General features: G+C 40.3%; 1 protein-coding gene across 2 annotated transcripts in view; it reads right to left on the reverse strand.

The window, feature by feature from the left end:
• The window catches only part of CUNH1orf21 (chromosome unknown C1orf21 homolog), a 241,633-nt gene that overhangs the window by 213,898 nt on the left and 11,707 nt on the right, over positions 1 to 16,028 (reverse strand). Inside the window, exon 2 of one of the 2 annotated variants that reach the window (XM_040263814.1) lies at positions 2,048 to 2,187. The exons of the other annotated variant lie outside the window; for it this stretch is intronic. The gene's annotated coding sequence lies outside the window, so the exon portion shown is untranslated. The remainder of the gene's footprint in view (positions 1 to 2,047; positions 2,188 to 16,028) is intronic. 2 annotated transcript variants of the gene reach the window in all.

A 16,028-nucleotide genomic window follows, 5' to 3' on the forward strand; every position in this document is an offset into this window, starting at 1 on the left:
ATTTCATTTTTAAAGCCTCTTCAAAATTTAGTAAATTGATTACATGACTCATTAATGGGACACCTCCCATGGCTTGAAAATCACTGACCTACACCAGGTGTTTCTGACAGTGTGGCCCACAGACCACTTCCATCAGAACAGAACATGCAAAAAAAAAAAAAAAAATTTCTGGGCTCCATCCCAGACCTACTGCAACAGATCATCTGTTGGTAAAGACCAGGAAATGTCATTTAAATAAGTTTTCTAGCTGATTCTGACATGCACTGAAGTTTGGAAACTCATCTAGACCCCAATCCAGTCATGAGTCATAAGGCAAACAGGTCCAAAGAGGCTTCATGTTTTCAAGATCACATTGCTAATTGGTAGTGGAGCCAACAGTGTGGAGCCTTGCCTTCTGTATTCCTGGGTGTGTTAGTTGCTCAGTCATGTCTGACTCTTTGCAACCCCATGGACTGCAGCCCGTCAGGCTCCTCTGTCCATGGAATTCTCCAGGCAAGAATACTGGAGTGGGTAGCCATTTTCTTCTCCAGGGTATTCCTGGGTAGTGTTCTTTAAATACACAAAGACCACTTGTACACATCTGTGATCCAGTGTCCCACAACTTTGGGCTTCCCTGGTGGCTCAGAGGTGAAGAATCTGCCTGCAATGGAGGAGACACAAGAGTCTTGGTTTCAACCCCTGGATTGGGAGGGTCCTCTGGAGGGGGAAATGGCAACCCACTCCAGGATTCTTGCCATAAAAATTGCATGGATGCAGGAACCTGGCGGGCTGCAGTCCAGAGGGCAGCAAAGAGTCGGACATGACTGAGTGACTGAGCATGCACGCATGTATCCCACAACCTTACTCAATGTCACGCTCACTGCTGTACTTCCAATGCCCAGCACAGTACCATGTTTGGGTGGAAATAAGGAAGAACCACAGAAATGTATGTCTTACCATTTTGAAAAGTAAAGTTCCAAGAACACAAGAGTGCAAAATCACACATATGGCCAATCCCACAACCAGCACATTGTTTAATAAGCACTGATCTTCATCAAATGCATCTAGACTAGTAATGAAAAGCATCCTTTTTCCTTCCTAAATCAGAAAACTTACAAATGGTTTTCTCAGATTTTAATCAAAGAACAATATCAACAAAAAGCAAGTCAATCTAGCATACTAACTAAGTGAAAATGAAAGTGTTAGTTGCTCAATTATGTCCAACTCTTTGCGACCCCATGGACTGTGATCCACCAGGCTCCTCTGTCCATGGAAGTCTCCAGGCCAGAAAGTGGAGTGGGTAGCCACTGCCTTCTCCATGGGATCTTCCCGATCCAGGGATTGAATTTGGGTCTTATGTAAGAGAATAAAAACTAGACTATTTAATTAGGATGTCTACTCCCAGATCCATGGTTTGGTTAGGTTTTCTGATTTCGTTTTACCAAAATCAAATTGTCCATCTGTCGGGCTCCTCTAGTTAGTTCAGGTTCACGCGTGTCAAGCTTTAGTCACAGTCACTGGGATACCTAGGCATGACCAGCACTCTCGGAGGATTCCACTGAGTGATGTTTGCCCCCTCTTCCAAAAACAGCCCAAGGACTATTTTCCCAGTGTCTAAAATCAATCCAATACACATTTACCGAGCAACTGTTAAGTTCTGGGTCTGCTGCTGCTGCTGCTAAGTCAGTTTAGTCGTGTCCGACTCTGTGTGACCCCATAGACGGCAGCCCACCAGGCTCCCCCATCCCTGGGATTCTCCAGGCAAGAACACTGGAGTGGGTTGCCATTTCCTTCTCCAATGCATGAAAGTGAAAAGTGAAAGTGACTACAGCCTACCAGGCTCCTCTGCCCATGGGATTTTCCAGGCAAGAGTACTGGAGTGGGGTGCCATCGCCTTCTCCCAAGTTCTGGGTCTAGTGTTAGGTTACTGGGGAGTGGGAGGAGGTACAGCCAGACTCTACAGTTCTCAGGTCACATATTCTACTGCAAAGATTTCCCAGTGTCTGTGTAAGTGGAAGGGTATTATTAATAATCACACAAGCAACTCCACAATGGCCAATGGATTTACCTGAGAGGAAGGAGGAAGCAGTTGTGATATGTACACAAAGGGACCTTTTTTTATCCAGGGTTATATTCAAATGTGAGGCAGAGTGACTTTCCCTTGCCACTCCTCTCTGACTTTGAGGCTCCTCTTTCCTTTCAACTTCTCTGTCAAAGTATATAGATGAAAAAAGAGGTATGAACCTGTCCTCACCACATGTACGCTCATACACACAGGCCATACTTGAAGGGCAGGGAAAATTCTTCGCAAGGCTCTGGGAGTCAGGGCAGACCTGATACACACTCCATTTCCTACACCCCTCTCCAAGATTCCCTGCCGTCTTCTCTGGAAACCAGTGGTTGGTGAGACAGCCAACCCTGCCTACAGATTCAATGCCTCGGGTTACTGGGTGTTTTTCAGAAACATACTCCTCTGGTAACTCAGGTCTGACCAGAGCTCCTTCAGAGATGGACTGGCAAGCTCTGCAGCTGATCAAAACCAGAAAGAATCCAAAAACATCCTATAGGTTTCAAATGCTTTTATGAACCTAAAAAGAAAATCAACTCTGGCATCATTAAGATGTTCAGAGAGGACATCTATCCTGATCCAAAGCAACGACTCACTCCCTTACCTCAGTCATCATTAACACTGTGAGATTTAGTTAAGATACATTCAATAACTGCCTACAGAGACTGTATAATTTTTATCAGGATGTGAGGATGAGCTTTACCTCTGGAGTTTGATGACCAGTTCAGGGTTTCTAAGAATTTCTCCTACATAGATTTTGTCATACTCGTACATCTCAACATGCACAAAGCCACAATCATTCTTTCTTTAAAAAAAACAAACAACTTTTTTCCCATTTATTTATTTATTTTTGGCTTTACCAGGTCTTCGTTGCTGCGCCTGGGTTTCCTCTAGTTGTGGTGAGTGGGGGCTTCTCATTTGGCAGTGTCTCTTGTTGCAGCCCTCAGTAGTTGTGGCCCATGGGCTTAGTTGCCCCAAGGCATGTGGGATCTTAGCTGAAAACCAGGGATCAAACCTGTGTCCCCTACATTAAGCAGGCAGATTCTTAACCATAGGACAACCAGGGAAGTCCCTCATTCTTTTCCTTAAAGAATTTAAGAAATGACTCACGGTGGACACGTCAGGGTCACCCAGCAACACAAATCCACCAAAAAGATAACAGGCAAACAGCAGAGATTACGTTTCTTTCACTTGCTCTTGGGGTTTTAGATGACTGACTCCCAGGAGGAAAGCCAGGAAATCTCTCTAGATGTGTAAAGTGTGATGTCTTACAAGGCTCCCCATCTTCAATAATCAACAGAACTATTTCTAGAAAAGGCTCAGGAAGAAATCTGGATTTTCCAAAGCAAAGTTAAACTGTCATCACCCAGCTGACCCTTCACGAGGAGGAATTTCTTCCGTATGAGTAGCTGCAACAATTGTGCTTGTGCAAAGAAATGACATATTTTTATTTTATAACTGAATCTTGTAACTGATCATGTTTCCTCTCCCGTGGCTACAGGGAAATTCAGGGCAAATCTGCAGACTACCTGTAATGTAATTAGGCAGAGCCTTCCAGGATGCATTTCTGGACTTTAACTCTCGTCTAGCTTCGTCGGTTTGATCCCTTTGCCATTTTCATTCTGATATCTTTGTTTTTACTAACATGTTTCTTTAAAAAGTAGACAAATGAGTACCTGAGCATTATTTACCCCCGTATGAGGCTTCTTCCAAGTGTTCTCCAACCGTGAGGATGTTTGCAAGCACCCATCCAAGGGAGATGTGTTCACATTACCCAGAGTCTATAATTTATACTGTATCTTCAAGCATACATTCCTTACGCAGGAAAACCCATGGCTGGTCTGCTGACAATCCCCAGGGTGATACTCCCGCCTTAACTGTGGGTTGTATGCTGTCTTCATTTGAGTGGCAATTAAACCTGGCTGCATTATTTCCTAGCAAAACCCTCACTTTATCTGACAGGGACTGAAAAACAGGGGTTAGGGAAGTAAAATAACTAAAAACAAAGAAATATAAAAAGCACCCAATGATATTATCTTTGCCATAGTATCCATCCCACTAAAAAGCCATCTGTACTTGTGCAACAGGAACAAGAGGAACGCTTGGACATCCCAGTTCTTTGGGAAATTTAATTCAGTGATGATCAGCCATATCAAATAGTCTTTAAATAGTCATCTCTGCATAATTTTAGGTATCTTCTTGACTATATGATTAGCACCAGGAGGGCATCCTGGTTTTGAATCCTGCAACCAGGTCTGGCACAGTGAGGCAAGCTTAGTGGACTGAAGACAAATTTTAGCTTATGACAGAAGTAACACAGAACCTACTAATGTCTCATAATAAACTCAGTATGAGTCATTTCAAAAGAAACGTAACCAATAACTTTTAGTTATGTTGGCTTTAAGAAAAAGGTAACATTGAACTCTCCACACCTTAGTTTGTAAGCAGCTGCCCAATAGCCATAATTTACTGCACACACACGCGTGCGCGCACACACACACACACAAAACACAGATAAATATAATTCGTTTGTAATCATGAGTAAGGGAGTTACAGCCTCTAGCCCATTTGCAGAAGAGATCTCAGAAGACCAGAGAAGCCAGTAGTTGTCCTAAGCCTGCTTAATATCGACCCTGAAAACTACATAGGGCCCCGCTGATTGCGTATTTGCTCAGAAACTTCCCCAGAAGCCACGTATATTCATGTTTAGGCCTTCATATATTTTGAAATTTTTTTAATGGAAATAAAATTAGAGAATCAATAAGGCACTTTCTCCAGTTGGAAATATTTCATTTATATTTTTTCTGTAGGATTTTACAATTGCCTGAGAAAAGCAACTCTAGTTGATGAAGGGACATAAGGGAAAAAAACAGTTTTGGTAAATTAACCTTTCATAATCTCAGATAAAATTAATCCAAAATGTATATTAGAAGATTGGAAAACTGACCACACCTTCTCATTAAATATGGACATATACCACTAGCCACCTTATCCACTTAAAATACACTGTAATTCATTGTAATTCACAGAAAAATGTTCATTTGGAACTGGACTGGCTTTTATTGGTTGTTTAAATACTGCACATCAAACCACAGGGTTGAATCTAAGACATTTCTTGTGCTATTACAAATTTAGTCAAAATTATTCAACATGTTCAAGAGTTATGACTAAAGTATGAAATCCAATATATCCACCTGAAAAACCTCCTTGATCTTAGTATAACTCTTCCTCCGAAGACAAATTCTAATGGCTTGAAACATCTTTACCTATTCAGGTACAAGCATAATTATCTGACCATTCATTCCAAAGCCATATTTCCTATATAAACACACTATTCACAGACCTTTTAACTATTACAGTTCTTTTTTTTTCTTTTCCTGACCAGAACAATACATTCTTTACAAAGAAGACTCTTGCAGCATATTTATTAGATATTATTTTAAAATTTACGAACAGATACTTTATTTCCATTATATTGAAAAAAATAAATTTCCTACTGTCCTTACACTTTCTTTCCCATAGTCTTATCATTTTATGTTTTTTAAGTTTGCCAATTTTTATACTTTATTTCTATTCTGCTATATGTCTTTGCCTGCCATTATACACATTCATATAGATGTCTTGATTCTCCTCTGTTGATAGCTACTCTTCAGTGCTGCTTGAGAAAGGGCATAAATGAAAGTAAAGCCAACTGAGAGGACAGTTTAGAACAGTAAGACATTACTCAGAAACCCACAGAGAAGGGAAATGAAACAATGAATACCCAGAGGCCCTGGAGTCACCATAACATTTAATTCAATTTTTTTGAGGCCTGCGGTGAACCAGGCAGTGTGCTAGGAAGACAGTCAGCTTCAAAGTTGAGGTAGGCCTGCTGCTGCTGCTAAGTCACTTAAGTCACGTCCAACTCTGTGCGACCCCACAGACAGCAGCCCACCAGGCTTCCCTGTCCCTGGGATTCTCCAGGCAAGGACACTGGGGTGGGTTGCCATTTCCTTCTCCAATGCATGAAAGTGAAAAGTGAAAGTGAAGTTGTTCAGTCATATCCAAATCTTAGCGACCCCATGGACTGCAGCCTACCAGGCTCCTCCATCCATAGGATTTTCCAAGCAAGAGTACTGGAGTGGGGTGCCATTACCTTCTCCGTGAGGTTGGCCAGGTGGACTGAAATCCTCTCTGCAAAGTGGTGGCTCAGTGGTAAAGAATCTGCCTGCAATGCAGGAGATACAGGTTCAATCCCTGGGTGGAGATGATCCCCTGGCGGAGGAAATGGCAATCCACTCCAGTAGTCTTGCCTGGAGAATCCCATGAACAGAGGAGCCTGGCAGGCTACAGTCCATGGGACCACAAAGAGTTGGACACGACTTAACAACTAAACAACAAAAGAGCTATTAATTCATGATTACGAGGATCAGTTTACTTTGGTATAGACCACTTTCTTGCTCTTTCTGTTTGAATTCACCAAAATCCACTATGAATCTCTTTATTCCAATAGCGGGGCTTCCCCGGTGGCTCAGTCGGTACAGGATCTGCCTGCAATACAGGAGATGCAAGAGACATGGGTTCAGTCCCTGGGTAGGGGAGATCATGGCAACCCACTCCAGTATTCTTGCCTGGAGAAGCTCAATGGACGGATGACTCCAGTCCAGGGGTTCGCAAAGAATCGGACGTGGCTGAAGCGACTGAGCAGAGCCCTGAAAAGGTGTTGTGTTAAAAACCCATCTGCAGGCCATTTCCTAGCCCCCATCTCAAGTCCACATTCCAGAGCCCATATACACTCCACCACTAACCTGTTTCATTTGCTTTTTCCTAATACTGTGAGATAATTCTTTCTACAAAGGCTCAAGGTCAGAATCAATTCTGACCTTAGTGTATTCCAACACAAGAGCCCACTCTCTGAAAAATACAAACAGCAGATTCCTGGCCCCCCAGCTGTGATTCACCTGGCCCAAGGCGAAACTACAGCAAACAGTTTAGCCAACTGCTGGCCTCGGGTCATCCCAACACTACAAACACCAAAGGAAACTTTCTTTGAAAGTTGTGTAAGAATGGAAAAAAAGAGTGCTGAATAGATGGAAACTACCCATATTTCACCTTCTCAGCCGAAATAACTCTTAGCAGTAAGTACTGAAAGAGCACTGACATTCAAACCCATTAGGTCACTGGAAGAATAGCCCTGTGGTTAAGGAACAGACTTTGTTCTACAATTTTCTAGTGGGGCATTGTCAGAATTAAATAAAAGGACCCTAATGTGCCATTTTTGTTATGCATGAGACTTCATCAGATTGGGATGCAAGAGAAACGGTGGTGAAATCTGACCACTAAAGCTTTTTCAAAGGTCAGACTATCCCCAAAGGATGGGTAAAGCCTTCAGGGGGATGTGCCTTCTCATTCTATCTCTTTAGCCGCTGAGTGACTATCCCTATTTCTCAGCACTTATCAGGGATTTCTCATTCCTCACAAATACCTAACATAGACAAAATTTCCTCTTTGATGATAAACATTTTAACCTATAGCTCAATTTAGCAAAGCTCCAGGCCCTAGCAAAGGACCCAAATAATAACCCTTTGTTGAACTGGATTCAAAATAAGGAATGATAAATTTAAAATTTCAAGTTAATAAAAAGCCCAGTAGAGCAGTATTTTCTCACCAACAGAGTGAGTCCCACTGTTGAGACACTGAAGTCTCTCTGAAGACTCTTTGGCAGCAGGGTTTGCCAACAAGCACAAAGCAGCCATACCCAGGGCTTCGGAGGCTGTAGAATAAATTCAGTTACTTTCTCTGTTCATTCAGCTGTCTGTCCAGTAAATGACAAGTAATGTTTCAGTTCAGGCTTTATGTCTGATTTGGAAATAAACTACCACCAACAAAAATAAACCATTCCTGACTGCGATGTTACAATATTAAGACACATTTTCCAGTTTTAATGGAGCAGTTCTAAAGTATGATATCAAGTGCATTGAGTCATCTACCCACTCAGCAAGGAAATATTGAACTGTTACAAGTTCGATTTAGGACATGTTTCTCCTTCTTAGCTGCCCTGTTGCAGTATTAATAATGATCATTGAGTTATTAATTCTCCAACTGCTCTTTCTTATGCTGACCATAGGTAACAAAGGGAGAGCCAGTCTAGCGAAAAGTGAGAATGAGAATTCCAACTCTCCGTGGCCCACTCCATGGTTTCTAAACCCTCATCTTGGGAGGTCATGGCTCTTTTCCTCACCTGACACCCATCAGCACATTTGCTATGGAATTCCTGTACCCACACAGCACAAACAAGACCAAGTCCTCTTCATCTTGACTTTCTCATGGCCTCCTCATGACTCATCAATGCAAAGAAGAGACATAACTTTTTATTTTCAGACTTCTTTACACTTGATAAAAAAGAATAAATAGCCATGTCAAATACAATGTTCATTTGGCATCATGAATGATTTGCTAGAGACCTGGCACATTTCCCTAAGTGCCCCCGTCCCACCATCTGCCCTAGAAGAGGCAACACACTTCAAAGGTAAGCAGGTGAGAGATTGCTTGAAGTGAAGTGAAGTGAAGTCGCTCAGTCGTGTCTGATTCTTTGCGACCCCACGGACTGTAGCCTCCAGGCTTCTCCATCCATGGGATTTTTTCCAGGCAAGAATACTGGGGTGGGTTGCTATTTCCTTCTCCAGGGAATCTTCCCGACCCAGGAATCGAACCCAGATTTCCTGCATTGCAGGCAGACGCTTTACCCTCTGAGCTTGCTAAGTCACTTCAGTCGTGTCCTACTCTGTGCAACCCCATGGACGGCACCTCACCAGGCTCCCCCGTCCCTGGGATTCTCCAGGCAAGGACACTGGAGTGGGTTGCCATTTCCTTCTCCAATCACCCTCTGAGCTTAGAGCTATCAAAATAACCCAAGATGATGCACTGAGGTGGCCAAAATATTCATTCGGGTTTTCAGTTCCCAAACGTCCCTTTTGGCCAACGCAGTGTTTTATTTACTTAGGGAAAGAAAATGGTGTTTGTGGATTTCTGAACTGCTGTGCACGCATCTGTTTAATAGACGCAATCATGGCGCTAAGTGGAGGTGACAGGACAGAGGCTGTGATCTGGGGAAAGTTCTGTTTAGCTTAGAGAGAAAATCTTAACCTGAGAGATTCTTGGAGTTTTTCATATTAAATGTTACCAAACGAAGCTGCAGTTCATTCAATTATGGGAAATACCATTTAGGCATGTATTTAATTTTTTTCCCACTCGTTTTAAACGTATAAAACGTTAGAGCCCCATGTGTTAGTTCCACATCGAAAATTCAACTACATAGAATAGGGGGAAGGAGGGCAGTGTAGAAAGGAGGCAAAAACCCACTCAATCTCAAGGAAGCATCCAAAAGACAACAGCCTCTCCAAGTTTCCCTTACTGCTTTCACATGCATGCAGCTGGCCCATTTAAGCACAAACAGAGAGAGGCTCAAGTCCTTCCGGAATAGGCCTTTAAAGGAGCAATCAGGACAATACAGTCTGAATGTGCTGCTGTAAATTACAAAGTTATCTTCAGGCTGCGTGCAGAGGATAAGCAGTGCTATCTGAACTGAATTTCTCTCAGAATTCGGATCCTCTCTGCCACTTAACAAATAACCTGCTACAAGTTCGAAAATAAATGTTATTTTCCATAGAGCAACACTTGATCGTAAATACCACTGCTTCTTTTTATTTCCTTTCAAGGCCATTACTCCCTCACCCTCACTCTGATCCCACCTTTGTGGCTGACAACATCTAAGTTCCAAGAAAGAGCCCTCAAAACATATTATTATAGGATCTAATCAAGTAGTAGAAAACCAGTATAAATCTCACATGCATTTCATTTTCTGGACATAACTCACTTTACTTCCTTGCAAATCATAGGCACTTATTTAATTATATTTGGTTCCTTTTAAATTTTGTTAATCTTAGATATTATGCTTTTTAAAAAGTGAAATACCTAAATACATGCAAGCTATTTTACCTTCACACAAAACACCATATAACTCTCACTGGCGATTACACAAAGGACAAGTATATTTCTTGACACTAGAACCTAAAGCAAACTTGGCGGAAACTCAAATATAACGATGACAGAAGGAAGACACAAGGCTGGCTTCAATATCACTATGAAAACTATCTTCCCAGGGCTTGGAAAGGCACTCACACATCCACAGATCACAGGATGTGATGGGGATTCACCATCTTCACTTGTACACTGACCTCATTTTTATTTATATAAAAAAAGTGCGGTGTTTTTTTTTTTTTTTTTTTTTTGCCATATTCACTCTCTTGAAAGAGTAAGTATAATAGCTCCTAGAGAAAGAGGCTGTGTAGATTTAGAAGCTACTGTCAGCTCCAAAGTGAATGCACACTAATCTAAAGAGGAATGTGCCATTGGACAGAGATTCCAAATAGCTCTGCAGTTAATTTCTACATAACTTTAGGAAGTCACAAATCCTGAGTAAGCCAGGTTACCTAGCAACCAAATGCTCATTTGAATACTCCTTCCCACCCTATCGCCTTCCTCAGCTGTGTTCTCTCCAGAAAATACCAGTTGAAAGAAGGGGTAAGGATGGGGGAACTCTGAAGCTAAACATGATGTAACTTCAAAGCATAATGACAATTATCAGTGCTGGGCCTGATAAAAATATGCCAAATAACGACTCAGATAAAAGATCAGGAATAAGTTTCACTTGCTGAAAGCACAATTTGGGATACATAAGGTAATTCTTGAAGAACCAAAGGAAAAAAAAAAAACAGTTTTAAAATTTTGACAAGTTGGAGAAAGAGATACATGTAATCTTAATGCCAGAAGGTGCAATAGGCTGCAAAGGCTTTGCACAGGCATGGTGAAGAGAGGTTTTGAGGCTTGGGCTAATCCTGGGGATGCAAAATTAAGAAAGAGTTCATATCAGAAAACCAACAGAAACCCTGGCAGGTCTTCCACTGCCCAGTCAATCAAATTCTTTAAGGCCACCAAGCCTATGAAAGGATCATCAAACAGAGGGGTAAAGAGCAGCGGCTTAATGCTACTGAAGACAGCAAACTTAAACAGATGTTAAAAACCACAGACATTCTGAAGACCTGCACTTGCCTCTCTGAAATGTTAAGGCTAGAAATACTCTTTCTGGATGAGTTAGGATGCATTGCACTCAGTAAAGGATGTATTAGTTCTTGAAGCTCTTAAAAAGCTGTTTTGGAATATCGGATTTGGGGTGAGACAAGCTTTCATGAAAATCTCATCATGTTTTTCCTGTGTTGACTCTCTGGCAATATGTATAACCTGTGTGGCTTAATAGGAGACTGTTATCTGGATTAAATGACTTCATGTACACAGTGCATCTGGTGTATAGCATATACTTGATAAACATTTGCTATTTATGATGCTGTCTCTTCAAAAATCTTCTCTCTGAATAAAGTTTAAAGCTGGCCATGGTTTAAAATGCAAAAAATGGTTCCAAAATTAATTGCTTGGTACCAAAACAAATTGCCTCAGTGTCAAAGAACCTTCTACCTGTAGTTGTACCTGGTGATGTGACAGTCACTCTTGTGTGTAGAACACAACGATATATTTCTTGCTGCCTGACCCAGACAATAAAAGCAAATCTGTCTTCAACTGTTCTGCCAGCCAATTAAAAAGTCACTGCCACTGAATAAGAGACGGAAAGAGCAAAGTGTTTTACATCTGAAGTTTTCCTCGAGCATAAATTTAATTATTTGAATTTTGGTTAGGCTATTCCTGAGTCTGGAATTTTGCTGTTGTTTTGCTTCTGTTTTATTATAAAATAGTAGTCACATAACACACATACAATTTAATGTATAAAAACAAAAATGTTTATGTACCTACCTACATATAGAACCTGCTTGCAGAACCTTATAAACACCTTCAAAGTTCCATGTAACTTTGCCCCTCCTCTTTGCCCTCAGAAGTAGTCACTATCTTCCAGCACTTTATATTAACAGTTCTCTCGCTTTTCTTTAGTCATCTCATATACGAGTCAGTCCTTAAACAATGTATTGCTTTGGTTTAGTATTCTTCAAATTTTACATAAATGGGAACACACTGTATCATTTTTCTACATTCCTTTTCCTCCCAACATTATACTTGTGAGATTCATTTATATTGTTACACACAGTTGCAGGTTACTCTCAGGACTATTATAAACACATCACAGTTTTTGTATTCAGTATACTGTTGATTGCCATGAAGGTTGTTTTCAGTGTTCGACTGTTATGAATAGGGTTGCTATCTCTGAGCATTCTTGCACATGTGTAAGTTTCTCTAAGGCACTGCTTCCCAACCTTTTTCACAATCCAACTCCTACGAAAATTGATAATATTAGAATGGCAAACTGAAGTTATTAGACAAAACTGCTCCCACTCCAGTTTTGGATCTGCTCTGCTATCCTGAAGGTGAAGGTCAGGGGATGACCATTCCACAGGGCATTCCAAACTTCTTTCCAAAATCATATATCAAATTATACCGCCACCACCAATGTATGTGTATATTCCCTCTGCTCCACATTCTTGCCCAATGCTTAATGCTGACAGACATTTACTAATCTGCTTGGTATGAAATGGTATCCCAAAATGGTTTTAATATTACAATATATTTATCTGTTCTTTATGATGAAAATAGTAGGGTATTGGAATATGCAGGGACAAACCAACAGAAGAGAATAGAAAATGCAGAAATATAGCTTATTAATTATTTATAACAATTGAGTATATGGTAAGTGTGCTGTGCTGTCCTTAGTCACTTCCATCCCGTCTGACTCTTTGCAACCCTATGGACTGTAGCCCGCCAGGCTCCTCTGGCCATGGGATTCTCCAGGCAAGAATACTGGAGTGGGTTGCCATTTCCTTCTCCAGGGGATCTTCCCAACCCAGCGATCAAACCCAAGTCTCCCACACTGCAGGTGGATTCTTTGCCATCTGAGCCACCAGGGAAGCCTATATGATAGGGGTTCATCTCAAATTAGTGGGGAAAAGATGAATTTTTTAATAAATAAGTGGTTTGTGATTTCCAAATAAACATGTTAGAAAAAAAAAAAAAAAAAGAAAACTGGATCCATTCCCCATACCATACACCAACATAAATTCCAATGGTCACAGATTTAAACGTTAATGATTAAACCACACAAATAATGAAAGAAAATACGGGTGACTATCCTATAACTGTGCTGTCCAAGATGGTAGTCATTATCCACACAGGGCTACCAAGCACCTGAAACGTGCTAAGAACTGAATTTGCAGTTTTAATTTCTTTTAAATGATTTAAATTGAAATTTAAAAACTGACACTCAACACAGCTATTAAGACTTTTATGTACACTTGGAACAACTCTGTTATGTGAACTTACTTTTCAACTTTAAATTTTATGAAATCTACATACAGATTAAGTATTTACAATGAAAATTTAGTGACCGCATTGAGATGTGCTATAGTATAAAATACACATCAGTTCTGAAAAATTCAGCATGAAAAAAATTATAAAATATCTCATTACTAATTTAAAAATGCTGATTACTTGTTGAAATAACAATATTTTTGACATATTAGATTAAATGAAATATATTATGAAGTACACCTTTCTTTTTATTTGCTTTATTGCGGCTGATAAAAATTTCCATACGTGGTTTCTCCTATGTTTTTATTGGACAGTGCTGCTCTACAATCTAGAAGTTTACAACTGAGTAAGTCAAGGGAAAAAAATTACATTAGAAAAACCATAATCAGAGGAAAAAGACAAATGATAAAGTAGGGAAAATTGTCAAATATTAGGGATGATATGCCTAGTATATAATGTCCCTAATGTATAAAAAGCTTCATAAATAAAGGGGAAAAAGACCTAAAATCCTATAACAATGGCCAAAAAACATGAAGAGACAGTTCACAGAAAAAGAAATGCAAATGGCCCCAAAACATAAGAAAAGGAACTCAAGCTAGCTCATAATAAGAGATGCAAATTAAAATTACACTAGAGTATCATCTCTCACCATTTGAATGGCAAAGACCCAAAGGTTTTTTACAACATGTCTACTGGTAAGACTGTGGGGTAAGAGGGAACTCTCATTACCTGCTGGTGGGAATGCAAAATTGTACAGTACCCACAGAAAAAACCTTGGTGATATCAAACAAAACTGTAAATCCATTTATCCTTTGACCCAGCAACCCCACTTCACTTCTAGGAAAATAAACTGGCAAGAACACATACATAAATATTCACAAGGCTATTCACTGCAGCACTGTTCATTCAGCTGTCCATTTAGTTAAGGAAAAACTTAACCATTCAGGCTTTATGTATGATTTGCAAATAAACCCCCATCACCAAAAACAAACCATTCCCATTACAATGTAAAAGCAAAAGACTGAAAATAGCCAGGTAGCCAAACAAATAAAGTTTGGTATATTTACACAATAGTCTCCGCAGTTGTAAAAGGTACTGAACAATGTTTATATTAAATATATGGTTTCAGAGTGATCTCTGAAAAATACCAGTAAGTGCAAAAAGCAAGGTGGGTAACTATAGTATGCTACCTTTTAGGTAAAAAAAGGGAAAAAATAGATACATCTGCTTACATTGTGTGCTCAGTCACTTCAATCATGTCTGACTCTTTGCAAACCTATGGCTCCTCTGTCCATGGAAATCTCCAGGCATGAATACTGGAGTGGGTTGCCATGTCCTGCTTTGAAGGATCTCCCCAACCCAGGGACCTATCCTGTGTCTTCTGCATCGCCTGCACTGGCAGGCAGGTTCGTTTCTGTGAAGCTACTGGGGAAGCCCTTGCTTATATTAAACAGAAACAATATGCATACACACACACACACACACACATTTTTACAAAAACATATCCATACACAAACATATATATATATATATTTCCATGTCTCAGTAGCTAGATATACATACATATCTATATTTTTAAACTTTGTCCACTTGAACAGACCTAGAAACAATGACCAGTCCAAAGGCAAAGAGAATTCCTAACACCTGTATTGTGTTCTCTAAATAACAGTTAGAAATAAAAGGATCTGGGACAGGAAATGTACTAGAGAATTCTGAAATATCTTTGTCATATCATGAAGTAAGGACATCCTCAAACACCAGTATAGTTATGTCAAAAGGATTCAGAAGCCAATTTAAAGATTCTCCTCTGGGCCAAAGATAACTTGAACTTCAAAAGAAATAACTGCAAAGGACTATAAACACACGAATTGTGTTAAAATCCATGAGTTCATAATGATACTCTCATTGGTCTTCTTTGAAAGATGTTAGAAAATCAACTCACAATTCTGAACATTATTTAAAATAGAGGGAAGAAAACTGAGTATTAATTATCCTAGACGGACCACACCCTGAAGTGACCAAATAATTGATGTGGTAAATCTCTTCTTGATAGAAAAACTCCAGCTAACCAAATGCAGAAGAGATGACAGAATATTATTTCCAACCATTTCTGAAATAATATATCTAAGCAATAACCAAAGTGGTTTTTGAAGGGCCTCGGGAAGCTTCCCAATGGAAAGATCAGGCTGACAACACCTAAATCCACCAGTTAGTCTTTCTTTAAAAAAAATATTTATTTATTTATTTTGTGCTGGTTCTTCATTGCTGCATGGCATCCCTCTACTTGTGCCATGCGGGGGCCACTCTCTAGTTACAGGGCACAAGCTTCCCATTGCTGCAGCCTCTCTTGTTGCAGAGCATGGGCTCAAGAGTGCAGCCTCTAGTTGTGTCTCATGGGTTTAGCTGCTCTGGGGCATGTGGGATTTTCCTGGATCAGGAATTGAACCCATGTCTCCTGCATTGGCAGGTGGATTCTTATCCACTGAGCCACCAGGGAAGCCCCCATCACCACCCAGTTAGTCCAGTGAGTCTTAACGACACAAATAAAAAGGCACATGTGCCTCCCCCAGAGCACTTTCTATGAGGTACTCCTACCAAACTACCTGATCAAGCTTCCAGTCTTGATCAAACTACA

Source organism: Oryx dammah, unplaced genomic scaffold (assembly GCF_014754425.2).
Source record: "Oryx dammah isolate SB20612 unplaced genomic scaffold, SCBI_Odam_1.1 HiC_scaffold_21, whole genome shotgun sequence".
In the NCBI taxonomy this organism is placed as follows: Eukaryota; Metazoa; Chordata; class Mammalia; order Artiodactyla; family Bovidae; genus Oryx; species Oryx dammah.